The sequence below is a fragment of the Macaca nemestrina genome, chromosome 13, assembly GCF_043159975.1.
Source record: "Macaca nemestrina isolate mMacNem1 chromosome 13, mMacNem.hap1, whole genome shotgun sequence".
NCBI classification, from domain to species: Eukaryota; Metazoa; Chordata; class Mammalia; order Primates; family Cercopithecidae; genus Macaca; species Macaca nemestrina.
In genome coordinates, this window is record NC_092137.1 from 105,735,409 (window position 1) to 105,758,167 (window position 22,759).

At 49.1% G+C, this 22,759-nt stretch overlaps 1 pseudogene across 1 annotated transcript; it reads left to right on the plus strand.

Moving 5' to 3' along the window:
• Positions 1-14,288: 14,288 nt before the first annotated feature.
• Positions 14,289-14,899, plus strand: LOC139357721 (large ribosomal subunit protein uL22 pseudogene; annotated as a pseudogene). The gene has a single exon (XR_011611325.1). The product of XR_011611325.1 is annotated as a large ribosomal subunit protein uL22 pseudogene (transcript).
• The last annotated feature ends 7,860 nt before the right edge of the window (positions 14,900-22,759 follow it).

A 22,759-nucleotide genomic window follows, 5' to 3' on the forward strand; every position in this document is an offset into this window, starting at 1 on the left:
ACTTGCTGGACAAGCCCTGAGAGATCCATCTGAGTGAGAGAGCACTCTCCAGCCCCATCGGAGTGGGTTTGCAGAGAAATCATACGGTAGAGATTCTAAGGAATTCCCTTGCGTTGCAAATGAAAACTATCTTCAGACTCTGATATAGTATAATCCTTCCTTTTTAGGAAGAAATCCTTATCTTTCCAACACTGAGATGCCTCTGCCTCTGGGCAGAAAGGGTAGAAAGGGAGGTGAGGAACTGGGGTGGGCCCTCACTGCTTTGCCTCAGGACCAGTAGGGTACAGCCCTTGGAGACCAGGACCTTTCTTGGCTGGGACACCTTCATCCTCCCCTAAGGGAGGAGAGGTAGGGGTCTGCCTGTGGAAAGAAGTAACAGTGCCTTTTAAATAGAAGTAGGAGGTAGGAGGACCGTCAGTTGTCAGTTCATGCACAAATGGCATTGTTTCTGAACTTATCTCTGAATGCTGGGGTAACAGGTCAGAGATCCTAAAGAGAGTCTAACCACTTAGAATCCAGGCACTGGCACAAACACCCTCTAGTATCTTAGGGCGGTGGTTTGGTCTAGCGTTTAAACACATAGACTGTAAGACTAAACCACCTGCTCTATTACTATTCCTGTGACCATAGGCAAATAAATTCTCTGCCTCAGTTTCCTGGTCTGTAAAGGGGAGAGACTGAGACATCTAACTCACAGTGCTGTTGTGAGGACCAAATGAATGAATGTATGTAAAGCCCTTCTAAAAGGGCTCTTATTCTCTTTGTTCAATAACTAGCTGAAGGCCTGTCATACATAGCCCATGTTTAAAATGAAGTATGTGTCAGATGTCAGGACCACCTTCTTCTCCCTGCCCTCTGATCCAAGCTCTTTCAGATTTCTCCCACGGCTCATAGTGAGGGGACACACAAAGCAGGCTGCTGCTGGAGGAAGAGAAAAAGCGTTGCGGCTCATGCCATGTGAATGGGCTCACTGGTCTGGCCCAGACCCTGACTGCCCACAGGATCTTTGGTGAGTCACTGTCACTAAGCCTGTGAGCTGAGGGTCCCTCCCCAACCTCACCCTCAGAGAGGACAGAACAAGATGACCTGTGGCATGCTGCAGAACACCACGCCGGGCACGGTGGGTTTGGAGTCTTCTTGGGGACATGTCCATCATTCACTAATTAGGTGGAGTTGAGCTGCTGAGAGCTAGGAAAGGTACTCTCCCCTGATCTCAACCTAGCCCTGCGGAAGACCAGACAAAAGAAGGAAATAATGCCATTTCTGCACTTTTTAGTTCAGAGAGGCACAGTCAAGGAAATGCATTTGAGGTCACTGTTCAATGTACATGAAGTACGCATCCTGGAAATAGTCTACTTGAAGCAGAGGGAGCTCAAGTGGGCATGGGAACGTTCTGGAGCCAGACCAGGAACAAAGGCGGCTTCAGAGGCCGTCTGTGAGGACTTGAATGGGAGCAGGGGCAAGAGCATCCAGGGAAGAGAAGGTAGGAGCCTTCCAGTAAAGGAAAACCAGCGCCTTTCCACCCACCAATGCCCTCCCCATCCCCAGATGAATGAGATAATAATAATACCTGTGGCTGGGCACGGTGGCTCAAGCTTGTAATCCCAGCACTTTGGGAGGCCAAGGCGGGTGGATCACTTGAGGACGGGAGTTCGAGACCAGCCTGATCGACATGGAGAAATCCCGTCTCTACTAAAAATACAAAAATTAGCTGGGTGTGGTGGCGCATGCCTATAATCCCAGCTACTTGGGAGGCTGAGGCGGAAGAATCCCTTGAACCCGGGAGGCGGAGGTTGTGGTGAGCCAAGATCATGCCATTGCACTCCAGCCTGGGCAACATGAGCGAAACTCCATCTCAAAATAATAATAATATCTGTGATGCAGTTGAATGCTTACTGTGTGCCAGGCACTGTTTCAGGTGCTCTGCATGCATTGTCTCAGGTGATGCTCTCAAATCTCGGATGAAGTATTTTCCCCTTACTTTATAGACAGAGAAATGGAGGTACAGAGAAGGCAGCGACAGTTAAGGCTGCGAAGAACCTGACAAGTTTCAAGATTGTAAGTGCCTTTTCCCAGGATGCCAGCAAGTGCTGAGGCAAGTATGATTGCCCTAGGCGCCAACTCTTATTTGCACTTAAGTTAACACATTTACTTCCTCCTTCTTTCCCCCTCATTTTTATTAACTCTGTTGCTTTTACAGCCTGTATTTTGAGCTGCGTCAAACCCTGTCGGAATAAAAAAAGGACATTTCTAGGAGATCAGTCTTCAAGATTGGCCCCAGTTTCCCCAGAGTAGGAAGAGGCAGGAAGCCAGAGCACATATTCTCTCCAGAAATAAAGTTGTTGCAGTGGTCTAACCATGTCTTAGAGTTACTGAAAACTGTTCTCTTGAGACTTCTCAAGAAAGGAAACCTATCTTGCAAGACAAAACCCACCTGTAGTCAATTCCTACGGGAAATAAGTTCAAAATAATGTTTCAAGCAAGGGGCACATGTCACCACCACCACTTTCCTACCGGCTTTGGATGTGGCTGTCCTCTCTGTGTCCAGACATTTCCCATTTCCCCGGCATCTGTGGCTCTGTCCTGGCAGGGTCCAAGGGACGCTTGAGATCGGGTGGGGGAAGGGTACTTTCAAGCACCCAGACAGCCAAGCCCTGATATGGAGACTGGTTGAGACTGGTCTCAGGCCAGCATCCCACAGCAAGAAAGCTGAGTTTTGGTTGTGCCAGGCAAACTGGTCGGTCCATTTCTCTGCCAACACAGGAGTATGGGAGGTTGGTCTACCCTCTCCAGATTTTACATGCCTCCGTCCTAGCTGCACATGGCCTGGTCTCTTCCCTTTGGCTTTGAGTTCACACATGTGGGCGTGATATGGCATAGGAGCCAGACAGAGGGAACAGAAACACAGTTCTTAGAGCTTGAAATGGTCCAGGTGTCTCTGGAGCCAGCTTCTGGATAGCACAGCATCCTGAATGCTTCTTTAGAAAGACATCTCTGGTGACTTAAACTGGGACTTCTTGTTTTCCCCAAGGCCCAGTTTTCTCAACTCTTAAACGGGGAAGAAAGGCAACTTGCTGGAAACTTGGGAACTGTGTGTAATGAAGGTCCTGCAGCGGAAAAGGAAGGGTCAGCTTGCTGCCTGCACAGTCCAGGATGTGTGGTTTTAGGCTGAGAAAGTGAGGGGGCAGCAGGACGTGAGTTATCCCCACAGTCATCCCAGGAGGAGGTGGAGGGTAATAGCATCTGGCTTTGTATGGCTTCCCTAGCCTTTCATTCATTTGTCTGTTCAGTCAACAAATAGCCTGCTATGGATCTAGTGGATCAACAAGATTGACCAGCCCATGCCTTTATGGGGCACAAACTCCTTCTTGCGTTGAGTTTCACACTGAGGACGGGCCATGAATACAACAGCCAAGGAGGCAAAGTCAATCTCTCCTTTCCCCCGACAGACCTGCCACTTCTGTACATGAACCGCACACCTCATCTTCCAGTTCATCCTTATTTATCATTGCCTCTCTCTGCAGACCACAGCACAGGAGACTGTGCCAGACCACTCGCTGTGCAGTCCACTCCACCGCTGCAGAGCCTCCTGCTCCCCAGCATCCCTTTTCCAGGGTCAGTGCCCCTCACTCGTCTGATCCGTTCAGCAAGAGAAAGCTCCCCAACAAGACCACCACAGAGCTTGCTGGGCACAAAAGGCTGAGTTTTCAGGGAGGCAGGAGGGCCTGGGGCTGCACCTCAGCTTTCCTGGTCCAGAAATTCAGGTGTTTGGGGCACTCAAAGAGAGGCTTCCACTGTTAGGAACTGCCTCATGGGAGACTGAGGTTCTGAGCAGAAGCCAGTTTCTTCATTTTCAGTGGGGAAGTCCATCTCCAATGATGGGGACCCTCTTGCCTTCTGCCTAGAGCCTTCCCACCCCAGACCTGCTGAGTGAGAATCTGCATTCTAACAAGATCCCCATGTGATTCATAAGCCTGCTGCAGTTTGGGAAGCAATCACAAGAAGAATGACTCTTGTTACCTGGTAAGTTTAGAAACAACATGTTAACACATTCCTTTTCAGTCAGATGTTCAAAAAACACCACTTTTTTCTATTTTAAGTCCTGTTTCTCTGAGCAAGCATTCGTACTGTTCTAGGTAAGGGATAGCTTAGCACATGGGCCCTGGGGCCAGATTAGAAATTAGAATCTCGTCTACCATTTACGTGCTATGAGGTTGGGCAAATTGCTTAACTTCTCTGTGCCTCCCATTCTTCTGTAAAGTGGCGATAATAGGGTTGTTATGAGACTTTTTTTTTTTTTTTTTTTTGAGACGGAGTCTCGCTCTGTCGCCCAGGCTGGAGTGCAGTGGCGCGATCTCGGCTCACTGCAAGCTCCGCCTCCCAGGTTCACGCCATTCTCCTGCCTCAGCCTCCCGAGTAGCTGGGACTACAGGCGCCCACAACCGCGCCCGGCTAATTTTTTGTATTTTTAGTAGAGACGGGGTTTCACCGTGGTCTCGATCTCCTGACCTTGTGATCCGCCCGCCTCGGCCTCCCAAAGTGCTGGGATTACAGGCGTGAGCCACCGCGCCCGGCCTGAGACTTAAATAAGTAAAATGCATAGAACTATCCCTGGCATTTAGCAAACACTTATTTGAATATTGATTGGATTTGGGTATCCCCCAGTTTTGTTATTTTGTTTTTATTTATTTAGTTAGTTAGTTTTTGCGATGGAGTCTTGCTCCATCATCCAGGCTGCAGTGCAGTGGCGCAATCTCGGCTCACTGCAACCTCTGCCTCCTGGGTTCAAGCAATTCTCCCACCTCAGCCTCCTGAGTAGCTGAGACTATAGGCTCCCACCACCATACCCGGCTAATTTTTGTAATTTTAGTAGAGACAGGGTTTAACCATGTTGTCCAGGCTGGTCTAAAACTCCTGACCTCAAGTGATCCACCCACCTCGGCCTCCCAAGGTGTTCAGATTACAGGTGTGAGCCACCCTGCCCAGTCCAATCCAAGTTGTTGTTTTTTGGTTTTTGGTTTTTGGTGTTTTTTTTTTTTTGTCACAAGGCCTCACTCTGTTGCCCAGGCTGGAGTACAGTGGTGCAATCTGAGCTCGCTGCAGCCTTGACCTCCCAGGTTCAGGTGATCCTCCTTCCTCAGTCTCCCCATACCTGGTACTACAGTTGCATGCCACCACGAATGGCTAATTTTTGTATTTTTTGTAGAGACTGGGTTTTACCATGTTGCCCAGGTTGGTCTCAAATGCCAGGGCTCAAGCAATCCACCCACCTAGGCCTCCCAAAGTTCTGGGATTACAGCTATAACCCACTGCTCCCGGCCTAATTTTGTATATACCACCTTTACCATATTTTAGGATGAAGTGCTTCTGTGGCTGGTCTCATCCATTTTGCACAGATTCTTCCCAGTTTTATTTTCCAAAAGTGATTTTCTTCTGGGGGGCAACTTACTATTGCCCCAAAATATATCCATTTGAGGACTGTTCATTTATTCAACCATTCAGCACCCACCACCTGCAGGGAATATGAAATTTTTAACTGTGACCTTGAATACTGCCTCTACATTTTGTTTTGTTTTTTTACTCCTCCCTCTCCACCCATTTACTTTTCCCTTTTTAATGATGGTTATAAAATCAAATGTTAATGCTGATTTGTAAAAACCTTAAATATATGTATAGGACTCTCTTCTGTTTCCAGATACCTTCAAAGGCATTGTTTCATTTTATCTTCACATCTGTGTGATGTAGGCAGAGCAAGTTGTTTTTTTTTTTAATGCTATCACAGGGAAATGAGGGTCTGAGAGCCTACAGTTGGGCAAATAGCAAGTGTTAGAGTAGGGCCTGGAGTCCTGCACAGGGGGCCGTGGCAGGCAATGCATGAGAGACTCCAAGTCTGCTGTTCTTCCTACCACCCTGTGTTAACTTCCCATTTAAGCCAGAGGAGTGACTTACAGGGATGGGGGTAGGGATGGGACATTCAGGCCAGAGAAGGGAAAGAAAGGGACAAGGGAGAGAGTACTTCATGCAGTGATTTCAATTGCAAATACCCTATTCCATTGTCCCCACTAGAATTCATATTTATCAGACTTGTATTCTGATTATTTCACAATATATGTGCATTAAAACAACCAGACTAATAGGGGAAATAGTTTAGGGCAAGAGGAGCTCAAGATTTTTTTAAATTATTATAGAAATAATACATGCTCGCCGGGTGCAGTGGCTCATGCTTGTCATCCTAGCACTTTGGGAGGCCAAGGCGGCTGGATCACCTGAGGTCAGGAGTTTAAGACCAGTCTGGCCAACATGGAGAAACCCCGTCTCTACTAAAAATACAAAAAATTAGCCAGACATGGTGAAGCATGCCTGTAATCTCAGCTGCTCAGGGAGTCTGAGGCAGGAGAATTGCTTGAACTCGGGAGGCGGACGTTGCAGTGAGCCGCGATCACACCATTGCACTCCAGCCTGGGTAACAAGAGCGAAACTCGGTATCAAAAAAACAAAATTAGCCGGGCATGCCTATAATCCCAACTACTCAGGAAGCTGAGGCATGAAAATCGCTTAACCCAGGAGGTGGAAGTTGCAGTGAGCTGAGATCACGCCATTGCACTCCATCATGGGAGACAAAGTGAGACTCCATCAAAAAAAAAAAAAAAAAAAAAAAACACTCATGTAAAAACTATACCATAGAGAAGAATATCAAGTGAAAAGTGCTCCTCCTTAGAATCTCAACTTTCTAACGTTCTAGTCTAACCCCCCCACACACACTTATAATCATTACTTGTAATATACACACACATATAAGGTATTTTTACTATAATATGTAGTATATACCTTTTTTCTTTTTTTTTTTTAATCAAATGAAATCATACCATGGGATTCCGCAACTTGTTGATACCTTTGCACGTCACTGCATATAGATCTTCCTGCATGCCTTCTTTTATTATCTGCCGTGGAATAGACCATTATAAAGCATGTCCTTATGCAAGTGGACTCTCTGGGTCATGGGCTATGCAAATGTTTTCATTTTATATGATATTGCCAAATGTCCACCCAGCACATAAGAGAAAATGTCAGTTTCAAGGCTGGGGATGTTTTTCAATCCCCTTCTGATTACACATGGCTGGTGGCATCATGGCCCATCCGTATCTCCGTTACCAACATTAACCCCAGCTTTGGCATCTCTAACTTTCAATAGAATGAAACCTCTGGACACTGATCCTCAGTAGTATGGCATTTTCTTTGCCTTCTCTTTCCAACTCTGTAGTGGTCATTGATGAACAAGCCTGTCTCTCCCTTTCTTTTTTTTTTTTTTTGTTTTTTGTTTTTGAGATGGAGTCTCGCTGTGTCGCCCGGGCTGGAGTGCAGTGGCCGGATCTCAGCTCACTGCAAGCTCCGCCTCCCAGGTTCACGCCATTCTCCTGCCTCAGCCTCCCAAGTAGCTGGGACTACAGGCGCGCGCCACCTCACCCAGCTAGCTTTTTGTATTTTTTGTAGAGACGGGGTTTCACCGTGTTAGCCAGGATGGTCTCGATCTCCTGACCTCGTGATCCGCCCATCTCGGCCTCCCAAAGTGCTGGGATTACAGGCTTGAGCCACCGCGCCCGGCCGTCTCTCCCTCACAATGACCCTTTCCATTTAGACCCTGGCCTCTTTCCTTACTGCATCCTCCTCCCAGCCTGCGCTTTCTGGAACAGCCCTACAAGACCCAGCTGGTGGGTGCCTCATTCCTCAGGGGTGTGGGATGTGTGGTTGTTTTTACGGCAAGGTCATCCTCATGGTCACCTCCTTGCTTGTTGATGTTCCCTGCTGTTGGTGTGGTGGTTGTTATGGGGTCAGCGTGGGTAACCAAACCCTGAAGAGACACAGCTTTGCTGCTAGGAATTTTAAATCTGTAGTTACTCACCATGTTGGCAAAGGCCGGCTCATAGTTGTCGCTGCCAACAGCGCTGGAGATGACACCAGCCCTCGCCCTCACCTTCCAGTGGTTACCCACTTTCACTTCCCGTTTGTCTGCTGCTGCCTGGGCCAAAACAGGGACCACTCAGTGCCTCGTGAATGTTTACAGCCCTCTGGATGATTTCTAGCCACCAGCGTTGATGGGCCCTATGATAGAGGAAGAAGAGAAGAATCAGTAGCAGCCGGGCGCGGTGGCTCACGCCTGTAATCCCAGCACTTTGGGAGGCCGAGGCGGGCAAATCACAAGGTCAGGAGATCGAGACCACGGTGAAACCCCGTCTCTACTAAAAATACAAAAAATTAGCCAGGCGCGGTTGTGGGCGCCTGTAGTCCCAGCTACTCGGGAGGCTGAGGCAGGAGAATGGCGTGAACCCGGGAGGCGGAGCTTGCAGTGAGCCGAGATCGCGCCACTGCACTCCAGCCTGGGCGACAGAGCGAGACTCCATCTCAAAAAAAAGAAAAAAAAAAAAGAAGAATCAGTAGCAAACCGGAAAAAGAATAATTGCTGGTGCTCTGGATCCCAGCCCTGAGCTATGAACATCCCGGCCATTCTCAGAGAGTGCCTGGTCCATCCAGTTGCCTGACTTCCATGCTACCTAACCACAAGAATAAAGACCAAGGCTGGGGGGTAGTGGGGCCAGGCACAAGCTGGCAGGCCTGGCACACAATGGAGGGATAGGGGATGCAGCCTGTTGTGAAATCCAAGATTAGCCTCTCCATCTACCCCGTCCACCTCATCTGCCTCTTTCTGTGTCATTTTCTCCTTTGTCCTCAGCAAATTCAGTACTTCCTGCTCACTGTCTCCTTCCCTTTTGCCTCCAAACATCTGTGCTTCCCTCTTGATCATATCCATCACTTCCACTGCCTGCTCCCTGAGACAGCAGTCTCTACCAGTCCACCTTCCTTCCCCTCTGCCTGCTCTCCTCCACCCTGAAAGGTAGTGCCCCCTTCTGCAACCCTGCTGAAACTCCTATTGCCCCTTAGCTTCAGACGCCCCAGCCTCTTCTCAGCACTTTCTGAAACCTCTGCAATTGATCATGCTAATAGAGCACTTCCCTAGGACTGTCTTCTCCCCTGACATCTGCGTACACCCCACCTCTCCAGTTCTGCAGCAGTTTCCTTCTTCCTCATCCCCAGTATCTGTCCCTCCACATTCTTTTCACCGAATCGGGGCTTCACCGAATCCATCCCTGCCCTAAATCACCACCTCCACATGCACGTTTCCACCAAGCCTCCATCTCCTGGCCCATAGCTCTCAATGTGAGCATCTCTTCTGTTAAATATAACAGTTAAACCAAAATGTCTCAGCTTCTCACCTCCCACCCTGAGCAGCCGCCCTCTCATGATTCCCCTGCTTCAATAACCAGAGAGGCACCTCTCTTACATACTCTGAAGCTTCAAGCCTGGAGTCCTTTGCATCCAACTTCCACACAGTATCAGTCTTTACAGCCTCTTGAGATTTCTCCCAAATCAGTGCCTCTCCCAAATCAGAGCTCCCCACTCTGCCACCTTTTCCAGATTACTGAGTCTTGGGTGACCCAGTCCTGTACACTTTCCCCATGTGCCTTCATCTTCACTCCCTTATCCAGCAGACACCTCTCGGGGCCCTCTGTGGAATGGGGCCCAGCTATGCAGATTTTCTCCAGTCCACGCCCTCATGTCCTTCCCCACTGGGGAACCTCCCTCTCCCATGCTCATCCCAGGGTTTACTTCCCCCAGGCCCAGTGTGCACCTCACCTCTGGAGAAGAGAAGATCTCTTCTCTAAATTCAACTCAGAAGTGCGGATGCCTGCCCCATGCATTGGGTCTGCCATCGTCTGCCCTCTTTGCCTGTATACTTGTTTTGTTTACCCAGCAAAATCAGCAGCTCCTGGAGTGCCTTGCATTTCTTCATGCCCTGCTAAGATGGGGTTGGTAAATTCATAAGCTCAGGGGCAAGGCCAGAATGCATATACAAGAGGTAGACAAGAAGGACGGTGTTGGCTGCACAAAACCCATCTATAGATTGAATGGGCCCGTGGGCCGCACCAGTTTGAGATCCTCAGCCAGGTGCCTGGCCCTGTCACTGAGTCCATGAATCCTTTGTGGTGGATGTCCCAGAGGCAGCAGTCAGTCCCCAGCGTCTGGCAGACTGTTGGGGCGGGTGACCTGATTTCCCTGACCTGGTGTAGAAGGAGCAGCCTGCCTCAGCAGGCCCAGAGGTGTCAGCTTCTCACCCCGCGGGCTGTGCTGCACTTGAAGTCAGGTGCTGCCACGTGGCTCTGGCTTCCTGTGAGATCTAACCAGCAGTCACTTTTCTCACTCATATACTAAGGAAAGAGTGGGCCTGCCCTTCCTCCACTCATGACCCACTCAAAGCTGCCCAGACCAAGTTCACCTGGAGTTTGTGGGGGTGATTTTGACTGGGCAGCACCTTTATGCTCTGAAGCATTTGGGAGGTGGGGATAGGGGTGGAGACCAAAGGACAAGAGGAGAAAGGCAGAGAGCAAGATGCAGGGGAAACAGCGCCCTAGAACCGGGGCCCTATTTTCACTCCTGTGGCCTGCCTTCCATCCCTGCCCCTCCCACTGCCCCAGGCTGAGTCCACAGGCAGCCCTTGACACCTCTCAGGTCCCAGCCTCCAGTCTCACCCCACGGCACCCAACCTACATAGGCGGCGAGACTCAGCTGCTGAACCATGAGTTTCACAAAGGCTTCCCCCACTGCCGCTGCCTGCAAGACAAACTCCAGACCATTCTGTCTGGCTGCAGCTTTCCATGACAGCGCCCTCCACTGTCTGTCCAGCTTTATTTTCCACTGTTTCACCGGGGGAAAAAATGTTCTCTGCCCCGTCCAGTTTGTCACCACCACCTCCTGAGCACTGAGGCAAGTGGCCTCATGTGGCTACCTTAGAAAGTTAACTTCCTCAGAAATGTGAGCTGCTCCCAAGTCTCTCCCCTCATTCTCCTCCTGGCAGCAAGCCTGGGGAATGGCATAGTTACCCGAATTCCACAGATGAGGAGAAAGGGGCTCCGAAGAGTTCAGGTGCTTCTCAAGACCACAGCATGACAAGCGGGAGAGCTAGTCTCAACTCAGTCCCTTTTTGCTCCACAGTGCATGGTCTTCCCATGTAACTTTACTTAAAGGAAGACTGTAAGCTTCTGAGAATGTGGGCTAGGCCGTAATTTTTTTGGCAATGTGTACCTGGGTGTCTTGGTTCGTTCAGGCTGCTGTAACAGAGGACTATAGACCAGGTGACCTGTAAGCAACAGAAACTCATTTCTCACAGGGAGGCTGAAAAGTCCAAGATCAAAACGCCAGCAGAATCGATGTGTGCTGAGGGCCTGCTTTCTGGTCCATAGACAGCTGGCTTCTCACTGTGTCCTGGAAGGAAGGGGAGAGGAAGCTCTCTGGTGGTCTCTTTTATAAGGGCACTAATCCCATTCATGAGGTCTCCACCCTCATGACTGCATCACCTCCCAAAGGCCGCACCTCCAAAAGTTATCACGTTGGGAATTAGATATCAGCATGAATTTGAGGGAGACTTTTGTTTGTTTGTTTGTTTTTGTTTTTGTTTTGTTTTCAGATGGAGTCTTGCTCTGTCACCCAGGCTGGAGTGCAGTGTGCAATCTCGGCTCACTGCAAGCTCTGCCTCCCGGGTTCACACCATTCTCCTGCCTCAGCCTCCCGAGTAGCTGGAACTACAGGCACCCGCCACCACGCCTGGCTAATTTTTTTTGTAGTTTTAGTAGAGACAGGGTTTCACCATGTTAGCCAGGATGGTCTCAATCTCCTGACCTCATGATCTGCCCGCCTTGGCCTCTCAAAGTGCTGGGATTACAGGCGTGAGCCACCGCGCCCAGCCTTGAGACAGCATTTTACTCTTGTTGCCCAATGCAATGAGCTCACTGCAGCCTCCCAGGTTCAAGTGATTCTCCTGCCTCAGCCCCCCAAGTAGCTGGGGTTATAGGTGCGTGCCACCACGCTTGGCTAATTTTTTGTATTTTTAATAGATACTGGGTTTCACAATGTTGGCCAGGCTGGTCTTGAACTCCTGACCTCAGGTGATCCGCCTGCCTCGGTCTCCCAAAGTGCTGGGATTGCAGGAGTGAGCTACTGTGCCCGGCCACAAACATTATATCTAGTGACATTTTATCTATTGCTTGTGGGTTACAACTATAATATGTAACAAAACAGAGCTAGGTAAATAATTAAGAGGAGCAGTCATGCATTTTCTTTGGTTTGGTTTTGTCTCTTCTTCGTCATCGTCGTCGTCTTTGTCTTCGTTGTCTTCTTCATCTTCTTTCTTCTTCATCGTCGTCTTCTTCGTCTTCATCTTCTTCTTCATCTTCTTTCTTCTTCTTCCTCTTTCTTCTTCTTCTTCTTCTTCCTTCTTCTTCCTCCTCCTTCTCCTCCTTCTTCTTCTTTCTTCTTCTTCTTTCTTTCTTCTTCTTCTTTCTTTCTTCTTCTTCTTTCTTTCTTCTTCTTCTTCTTCTTTTTCTAATTTTTTATTTTGAGACATTCTCGCTCTGTTGCCCAGGCTGGAGTGTAGTGGTGCTATCTCTGCTCACTACAACCTCCTCCTCCCAGATTCAAGCGATTCTCTTGCCTCAGCCTCCCAAGTAGCTGGGACTGCGGGCATGTGCAACCATGCCTGGCTTATTTTTGTATTTTTTAGTAGAGACGGGGTTTCGCCATGTTGGCCAGGCTAGTCTCGAAGTCCTGACTTCAAGTGATCCGCCCGCCTCAGCCTCCCAAAATGCTGGGATTATAGGCATGAGCCACCATGCCCAGCCTGGGGTTTTTGTTTTGTTTCGTTTTGTTTTTGAGATGGAGTCTTGCTCTGTTGCCCAGGCTGGAGTGGAGTGGTGGATCTCAGCTCACTGCAACCTCTGCCTCCCAGGTTCAAGCGATTCTCCTGGCTCAGCCTCTCGAGTAGTTGGGATTGCAGGCGTACACCACCAAGCCTGGTTAATTTTTGCATTTTTAGTAGAGTCAGGTTTTTACCATGTAGGTCAGGCTGGTCTTGAATTGCTGCCCTCAAGTAATCCACCCTCCTTGGCCTCCCAAAGTGCTGGGATTCCAGGTATGACCCACCGTGCCAGGCCTGGTCTTTAAATCTTTATGAATGATAAAGGAATTATTCATTCCCTTATGTATAACCTCAGGATGTTAAATGTTGGTCACTGAGATGTTAAATGCTGAACCTGGGAGGCAGAGGCTGCAGCAAGCTGAGATCATACCACTGCACTCCATCCTGGGTGACAGAGTGAGACACTGTCTCGAACAAACAAACAAACAATTTATTAAGTGGTGAAGTAGCTATAGAAAGTTAAGGGATAACCGAGTTCTGTAATTGAATTACATCACTGCTCCCTGCCCTTCTCCTCCACCATGGTGTGCCCGGGCCTGCGTCTCCCTGCTGTGGCTCCAGAGCCAGTGGTGACCCCCTCCCCAGGCAACAACAGGGAAGAGATGGGCACTTCTAGACCCCAAGATGCAACAGTTCCTCTCCTCCCATTCACACACTCTTTTTGGCCAGCATTTCCCTGACCGGGCTCCCTCCAGCAGCTCAGTTGAAGAGCTAGCCATCTAAAAACGATTAGCATTACAGTACAGTGTGACAGGAGCCATCAGAGAGCTGTGCACAAAATATCGCTGGGGCACCAGGCACAGTTTGGGGCATCTTCGTGGGGTAGGGACGGGTGTGTTAAAGGAGTGAAGGAAAGATATAAGGCACTGAACAGGAAAGCTGCAAAGAGCAGGCCCCAGGTTGAAGTCCGTCACCGTTGTCAGTAAGTCCCGCCTTGGCTTTTACTTCTTAATGAGGCCAGACTCTCTCAGTCTGCAGATCAGAGCAAGCGGAAGCCCTCATTTGTTTATAGTTTAATCCTAACCTGATCCTAGCTTGGAAGCAAAGCTTCTCTCACTTTAGCAATGACAGCTTCTCTGTACACTTTATGACCATGGCTTTCCACCTACAAGTCCCAACAAGCACTTTTTAAAAAAGGGAATTGGCCGGGCGCGGTGGCTCAAGCCTGTAATCCCAGCACTTTGGGAGGCCGAGACAGGCGGATCACGAGGCCAGGAGATCGAGAGACGATCCCGGCTAACACGGTGAAACCCCGTCTCTACTAAAAAATACAAAAAAAAACTAGCCGGGCGAGGTGGCGGGCGCCTGTAGTCCCAGCTACTCGGGAGGCTGAGGCAGGAGAATGGCGTAAACCCGGGAGGCGGAGCTTGCAGTGAGCTGAGATCCGGCCACTGCACTCCAGCCTGGGTGACAGAGCAAGACTCCGTGTCAAAAAAAAAAAAAAAAAAAAAAAAAATGGAATTAAGCTCTTTCCCTAAGCGGCCTGAGGTAATCTATGAAAATGGTTCGCTATTCACTTGACCTGGAGAACCCCACGAAATCATGCGAATCAAGAGGTTCCAATCTTCGTGTTCACTTTAAGAACACTCGTGAAACTGCCCAGGCCATCAAGGGTATGCGTATTCGAAAAGCCACGAAGTATCTGAAAGATGTCACTTTACAGAAACAGTGCGTACCATTCCGACGTTACAATGGTGGAGTTGGCAGGTGCGCCCAGGCCAAGCAGTGGGGCTGGACACAAGGTCGGTGGCCCAAAAAGAGTGCTGAATTTTTGCTGCGCATGCTTAAAAACGCAGAGCGTAATGCTGAACTTAAGGGTTTAGATGTAGATTCTCTGGTCATCGAGCATATCCAAGTGAACAAAGCACCTAAGATGCGCCGACGGACCTACAGAGCTCATGGTTGGATTAACCCATGCATGAGCTCTCCCTGCCACATTGAGATGATCCTTACTGAAAAGGAACAGATTGTTCCTAAACCAGAAGAGGAGGCTGCCCAGAAGGAAAAGATATCCCAGAAGAAACTGAAGAAACAAAAACTTATGGCACGGGAGTAAATTCAGCGTTAAAATAAATGTCATTAAAAGGAAAAAAAAAATGGAATTAAGGAAAATATCAGAATGCTTCCAACAGAGTAAGTATTATTTCATGAAACTTTTGATTCAGTGGCATGTGTGTGTGAGTCTGGGTGGTAATGTCAGATGTATTTCTTACCGTGGTTTGAGGTTTTAAAAGTTTAAGTGAAACTTTAAAGGAAAACATCTGTTCATCAAATATTAAGTATGATCAGAAACTGTATCTTGTTCTAGGTTAAAGAAAAGAGCAATACTTAGCTCCTTCATTTAGGAAGCTGTGAATCTGGGGGCAAAAAGACAAACATACCACTAGGACAGGATGTGAAAACCACACACTGACAAAGTGGTGTCAGAGTGCCTGGAGTTGGGAGGAGGAGCCACCACCTTCCGGGGACCCAGTGCCCCTGGAGGAGGTGGTGTGTGGGCTGGTCCTGAAGCGGGCTGCAAGAGGAAGCATGTTCCCGGTGGGGATGGGGGGCGTGGACGGAGAGCTGTAGCCTGGTGTGGGAATCCAGGGCAAGGGGCTGCTGGATAAGGCTTGGGCAGAGGTGCCAGGAGGACACAGGGTCAATGATGACAGGGAGGAAACAATCAAAGCAGACCAGATACGGACTTTATCCTGTGGGAGATGTGGGATGTATGTGTGTGTGTATACACACACACACACACACACACACACACACATACAGAGTGGCACAATCTCGGCTCACTGCAACCTCTGCCTCCTGGATTCAAGTGATTCTCATCCCTCAGCCTTGCCCACAGGCACCTGCCACCACACCTGGCTAATTTTTGTACTTTTAGTAGAGACGGGGTTTCACCATGTTGGCCAGTCTGGTCAGACATGTGGGATATTTTTTGTTGTTTCCAAAGGGGATGACAATGGGAAGCAGCGACTTGAGGCTCAAATGTTGCATTTGTCCTCGTTTCAAGGATTTTTCTGGTTTATCTGAACATTCGTCCTGATTAAAACTTGGGATACAGTGAAGCAGTGGTCTGATAGGAATTCTCCACGTTTTCATTTTGTTCGTGTTTCCTGCTTGCCCTCCAGCTAGACCCAGCGCTGGTATGTGGCCACTCTCCTTTCCCACAAAGCCTTTTTGCTTTCCCATTTTTTTCTCATTGTCCCCACTGAGCACCACCTCCAGCTCGGAAGGGACGCAGAAGCGGAGAAGTATTTTCTTCTAGCACCTCTCCTCGCCCCTGGGGGCTACAGGCAAGCTGGCTTTCGAAAGAGATGGCAGGGCTGAGAACTTGCTTTTCAGCTCAGCAAACAGGGAGTGGCTGAGGAAGTAGAGATGAAAGAGAAAAGCAAAAACAACCAAAGGAGCAAACGTTTTTTGCAAAAACATTTTTTAGTCGTAGATCCAGAATGTAGCCTCTGCCTTCTCCTAGGTAATTGGAGAAGTAATTACTTGCAGCCCAGTAATTGAAAGGGGCAGCAAATATCCAATATCTAAATGTAGCTGTCTAAGGGCTAAAGTTAGGAACTGGAATTTACCAACCTCACCCCGGCCTCATTGTGGACATCTTCCTTCCATGACGTTCGCCTTGACTTGGAACTCTTATATTGAGAGTCATCCAGCAGCGTGATGGACGTCCTACTGTGTTGTTCATTCCTATGCAGAAGCCTTTGCTCTTTTTGTTTTTTTTTTTTTTTGAGACGGAGTCTCGCTCTGTCGCCCAGGCTGGAGTGCAGTGGCTGGATTTCAGCTCACTGCAAGCTCCGCCTCCTGGGTTCCCGCCATTCTCCTGCCTCAGCCTCCCGAGTAGCTGGGACTACAGGCGCCCGCCACCTCGCCCGGCTAGTTTTTTTGTGTTTTTTAGTAGAGACGGGGTTTCACCGGGTTAGCCAGGATGGTCTTGATCTCCTGACCTCGCGATCCGCCCGTCTCGGCCTCCCAAAGTGCTGGGATTACAGGCTTGAGCCACCGCGCCCGGCCGGAAGCCTTTGCTCTTAACACACCAAGCCCCTTTCAGCCCTTCGCTCCAAGTGTCTTCTGCTCTCTGGAATTCTCCAGCTCCTTTTCTATACCTACCTAAAATGCCATATCGTCCAGGAAAGCAGACCACACGGAGTGCCCAGAATTTCTAAAATCTTTTTGGTCTTTAAATCTTTTTGTTTTGTTTTGTTTTTGAGACAGAGTCTCGCACTGTCACCCCAGCTGGAGTGCAGTGGCACGATCTCGGCTCGCTGCAACTTCCGCCACCCGGGTTCAAGAGATTCTCCTGCCTCAGCCTCCCGAGTAGCTGGGATTACAGGCTCCTGCCATCATGCCCAGCTCATTTGTTTTATTTTTAGTAGAAACAGGGTTTCACCATGTTGGCCAGGCTGGTCTCGAACTCCTGACCTCGTGATCCACCCACCTCAGCCTCCCAAAGTGCTGGAATTACAGGTGTGAGCCACCATGCCGGCCTGGCCTTTAAATCTGTATGAATGATAAAGGAATTATTCATTCCCTTATGTATAACCTCAGGATGTTAAAAGTTTGTCACTGAGATGTTAAGTGTTGTAGATTCTTGGAACTCAGAGACACTAAATCATCCTTCTATGCCTGGCTCAGAGCTGAAGATGGAATAGGATTTCGGAATTGAGATCTAGTAAAAAATCTGGTGCAAAACATGAGTTCAAGTCCCTGGGAGCTTGGGAGCTTCCTTTGCCTCCTTCCTGAAGGGCAATTCCCGTTTTGTAAAACTAGAGTAGTCATCGTACCTACCATTTAGGGATGTTGCAAGGGTTAAATGAAACTAGAAAATGTTTAGCATGTTACTGGGATTAACTATTTTTACTACAAAGTGGTAAGATAGAAGTCAAAGGGTACATTTTATTTGCTTGTTTCTGTATTCAACTTTAGGGTTTTCCCTGTCCTTGTGAGTTTTTTTTTTTTTTTTTTTGAGACGGAGTCTCACGCTGTTGCCCAGGCTGGAGTGCAGTGGCGCAATCTCGGCTCACTGCAAGCTCCGCCTCCCGGGTTCCCGCCATTCTCCTGCCTCAGCCTCCTGAGTAGCTGGGACTACAGGCGACCGCCACCGCGCCCGGCTAATTTTTTGTATTTTTAGTAGAGACGGGGTTTCACTGTGGTCTCGATCTCCTGACCTTGTGATCCGCCCGCCTCGGCCTCCCAAAGTGCTGGGATTACAGGCTTGAGCCACCGTGCCCGGCCCCTTGTGAGTTTTATTTGTATTTGAGTTGTGAAATATTAAAATGATTTTAAGTCAGGTCAGAACAAAAAGAGGACTGGGTGTGGTAACTCACACCTGTAATCCCAGCACTTTGGGAGGTGGAGGCAGGAGGATAGCTTGAGCCCAGGAGTTCAAGACCAGCTGGGCAACATAAGGAACCCCCATCTCTGCTAAAAATAAAAGAAAATAAACAAAAAGAGATATTCCTAGAAGTCTCATTCCCCCTCATTCCCTTTATTTCCATCCTGTTCCTACCATGCCTTGCAGGTAGCTAATCTTATTCGTCTCTGTTTTTTTCTTTTTCTGTTTCTTTTTCCTTGAACAAATAGGTAAATGTTCTGTTTCCTCCTCTCAAAGGTATACTCGAGACAATGTCCTTTCGAGACCAGTTTTTCAGGACTCTGGCCATCTTTTGCACATGTTGGTTGGGAGGTTGGGAGGTGCTAGGTGGGCAGGAGCTCTGTGACAGTGGCTTTGGTTGTGTCCTCATCCTCCCCTCTTTCTTCACGTGACTAGCTGTATCATAAATACTTACCCCAGGTCCCAAAGGTGTCTCTATGATTGGTAATGGGGCCACAACCCAGTTCCTGCTACCCAGGAGACTGAGGTTCAGGTTTCCTGCCCTAATGAAGCATCTCCACCAAGCTCAGCATGGCCTGCTGATTCTCCTGGAGATGGAGGCAATGCAGGCGCAAGCTTGGATTTCTGAAGAACCACTCTTGGTACCTGCAGAGCCACGACAAGTACCGGCCACACTCCTGCGGCCTTCACACCTTACGAGAAAACAGCACTTTATGCTTCTAATCTGTATCTTTTTTTTTTTTTTTTAATGAGATCTGAAGAATCAAGGCCAGAAGACCCCTGAGTGTTTCTCTGTAGGAATTCATTTTAAGGAGAGAAAAACCTGAGTACATTAAAGTTCGCAGCCCTAGGGCGGTGGCCCAAGGCAGTGGAGCCCCACCACTGGAGGTATTCATTGGAAAAAGCAGTGGGAGTGGAGAATTCTGTCTCCGAGTAAGCTGTCCACAAGTCTGCTTGGAGGCTGTGACTCATTCTGAGGAAAAGGAGTGCCCTGTATTCTGGAGGAGGCTGCTTTCTCCAAACAGGAGATCTGTGGCCAAGGAAGGAAATGAAGCAATCCAAGACTGATCAGCAGCCGTGGGGCAGGCGAAGCTAGACGTCCCCGCCACCCCCAACTCTCTCTGTTTAATATTTGCCCTGTGCCCCCGAGGAACAAACAGCACCGAAGAACTGGATTCTGGTGAGAAGGGAATCAGGCCCTATCTTGGGCCCTCTCTGGACCTTCGTTTGCCCATCTCGAAGGTGTAGGGGTGGACTGGACAGGGAGGAAACTGGCAGCCAACTCATGTCCCAACTCAGCCTATAGCTGCATTTTATCTTACTCACAGTTAGCAAAACAATTAAATTTAGATGCCTTTGCACAAGGCTCTTTTCCCCAGTTCGGCCTAGCCACTACCATTTCCTGCCATATTATCCTAAGTCAGCTTCACAGATTCAGGCTCCCTGCCTGCCCTTTGAAGTTATTTGAAATGGCAACTCCGGCACTAGCAGGAACCAAGTCCCTTCCAGCTCTGGGGTCCAGGATTCTATGCCTCAGAGAAACAGTGAGTAGAAGCAGGGTGAGCAGGCTGCAATGGGATGAGAAGGAGATGATCCTTAGTCTCGGGATGCTACAGAGGGTGAGTGTGGCAGCATGCCAGGGCTGAGCATCTGCCAGGCAGCACCATCACGGCTTAGGGAGAACTCAAAACAGCCTTTTTTTACAGCCTCCTGGTGCATCCTGTTTCTCTGGTGCTGCTGCCACCAGCAAGTGGGCACCGTGCCCACCCTGCAGTGGGCAGTGAGGGGGCTAGGTACCGATCTGTCCCGTCTCCTAAGCAGGTGCTGGGAAGTTGGCGCCTGAGCTCAGGCTGCCCCCTGCTGGGTGAGCACAGAAGCTGCTGTGGGGTCTGAGACCACAGAAAATCCCGCGGGGGAGGGAGGCACCGTCTCTCAGGTTCTCCACATTGGTGAGGTGGGAATGGCTTGGTTGTGTGGGTTGCTGCATCCCTGCCACCTTCCAAAGAAGACTCAGTCTCTAGGAAGGTAGCCTCAGGTCATGTAAGTCTGCGTTTTATCAAAATCTCTTTTTTTTTTTTTTTTTTGAGGCAGAATTTCGCTCTGTCACCCAGGCTGCAGTGCAGTGGTGCAATCTCAGCTCACTGCAAGCTCCACCTCCTGGGTTCAAGTGATTCTCCTGCCTCAGCCTCCCAAGTATCTGGGACTACAGGCACCAGCCACCATGCCCAGCTAATGTTTGTATTTTTCGTAGAGACAGGGTTTTTACCATGTTGGCTAAGCTGGTCTTGAATTCCTGACCTCAGGTGATCTGCCAACATCAGCCTCCCAAAGTGCTGGGATTATAGGCATGAGCCACCGCGCCTGGCCCCAAAATCCCTTTTCTGACATAGGACCCGGCACAACGATGTGCTCGGTACATATATATTGTCTAAATAACTAGGCCAGCGGTTATCTATGGTAGAAACTGCTCCTGTCTTGTTTGGAAGGGCAACTTTATTGTTTTTCTTCCTCAACTTCCTGTAACAGGCGCTAACCCCTGGTGTCTACTCGGGGTCCTGCCTGGCTCCCCCAATTCCAAGGTGGTGCTCTGGCCTGGGCATCTTCCTCCAGGCTCCCCGGGGCATGGCTCCTCCTAGTTTCTCAGCCCCAACCCAAGTTCCTGCTGAGATGAGCACAAATCCCCCTTTTCTGTCATCATTTCCTTCTGCCTCCCCTTTGAACACCTGGATTCTCGTTCCACCTTGAGCTCTCTGGACTTAGAGATACTCTCTCCTTCCTGAGGCAGCCCCAGGGCTGTTTCTAACCCACTCCAGTATTAGCTGTTGTTACTTGACACATGGACAAGTGTCCATGGGGTGGGGTAGGCAGCAGGAAGGGCTGGGAACCTCTGGTTTCTAGGAGGGAACTCTGGGGCCCCATAGGGTTGTCCTGGGATAGGGCCAGGTGCAGATTGGGGCTGGGGTAGGGCCACGTGGGACTGAGCTGAATGCCCTTTCAAAGATGAACTTTTCTTCAAGCATATTTCAGGTGTTCTCACTTAGCTGTCCACAATGCTCTCACCAGATTTAGGGGGAAATGGGGCTCCTTCAGGTTTTTCCTATTATACGTATTTCTCTTCCAATTTATATTTCCTAATCAACAATAGAGATCTGTTTTTGATTAGCTAGATAAGATACATAGGAAAAATTCAGCCGGGCACTGTGGCTCACACCTGTAATCCCAGCACTTTGGGAGGCTGAGGCGGGTGGATCACAATGTCAAGAGTTCAAGACCAGCCTGGCCAACATGGTGTAACCCCCATCCCTACTAAAAATACAAAAAGGAGCCAGGCATGGTGACGCACGCCTGTAATCCCAGCTATTTGGGAGGCTGAGACAGGAGAATTGCTTGAACCCGGGAGGCAGAGGTTGCAGTGAGATGAGATTGCGCCACTGCACTGTCCAGCATGGGCAACAGAGCAAGACTCCATCTCAAAAAAAAAAAAAAAAAAAGAAAAGAAAAGGAAAAATTCAAAAGGCTATAGAGTCAGTAAAAAGTTATAGTTCCCGGCCGGGCGCGGTGGCTCAAGCCTGTAATCCCAGCACTTTGGGAGGCCGAGGCGGGTGGATCAGGAGGTCAGGAGATTGAGACTATCCTGGCTAACATGGTGAAACCCCGTCTCTACTAAAAATACAAAAAACTAGCCGGGCATGGTGGCGGGTGCCTGTAGTCCCAGCTACTTGGGAGGCTGAGGCGGGAGAATGGCGTGAACCCGGGAGGCGGAGCTTGCAGTGAGGCGAGATCACGCCACTGCACTCCAGCCTGGGAGACACAGCGAGACTCCGTCTCAAAAAAAAAAAAAAAAAAAAAAAAAAGTTATAGTTCCCCCCACCCACTCCCCCATTTCCCTTGCTCAGAGACAGTCTGCCGCCATTTTCTCGTGGATCCTTCTAGAAACAACATTATGAACATAGTTATATGTATATAGGCATGAACACCTGCTATGATTCAGGCACTGTTCTTCTGTAAAACATATATAAATCTTTGTTCTAGAGAACTTACATTCTAATAGGAGGCAGGGAGTCAGAGAATAAATGAGGTAAATCAAATGTATGACATGTTAGATGTTGATATGTGCAACGGAAAAAACTTACACAGGGTAGGTGAGTTGGGGTGTGGTCCCGAGTGCCTTTCCCCTGTGCCGCCTGAGAAACCTGGGGCCGCACAGCTGGTGCAGCTCTCAATTCTGGTTTCTCACACACAGGAACCCCACCCTGCCCTGGTGAGTCACCCCTTTACTTGGCTTCCTGATGTTAAAGGGCAGGCCTCCCTCGCTGCCTCAAGGCTGTTCTTCATCTTCAGCTTATATCCTGGGTCAACGTTGATGAGTACTTTGCTGGCTTTAATTAAATGGTCTATGGGCCAGGAGAATAAGGATCAGCATCATCTGGGGACTTGTCAGAAATGCAAATTCTCAGGCCCCACCCCAGTACTACTGGATCAGAAACTCTAGGTTGGGTTCAGCAATCTGCATGGTTTTTGTTTTAGTTGTTGTTATTGTTTTAGAGACAGGGTCTTGCTATGCCACCCAGGCTGGAGTGTAGGGCTATTCACAGGCACAATCACAGTGTGCTGTA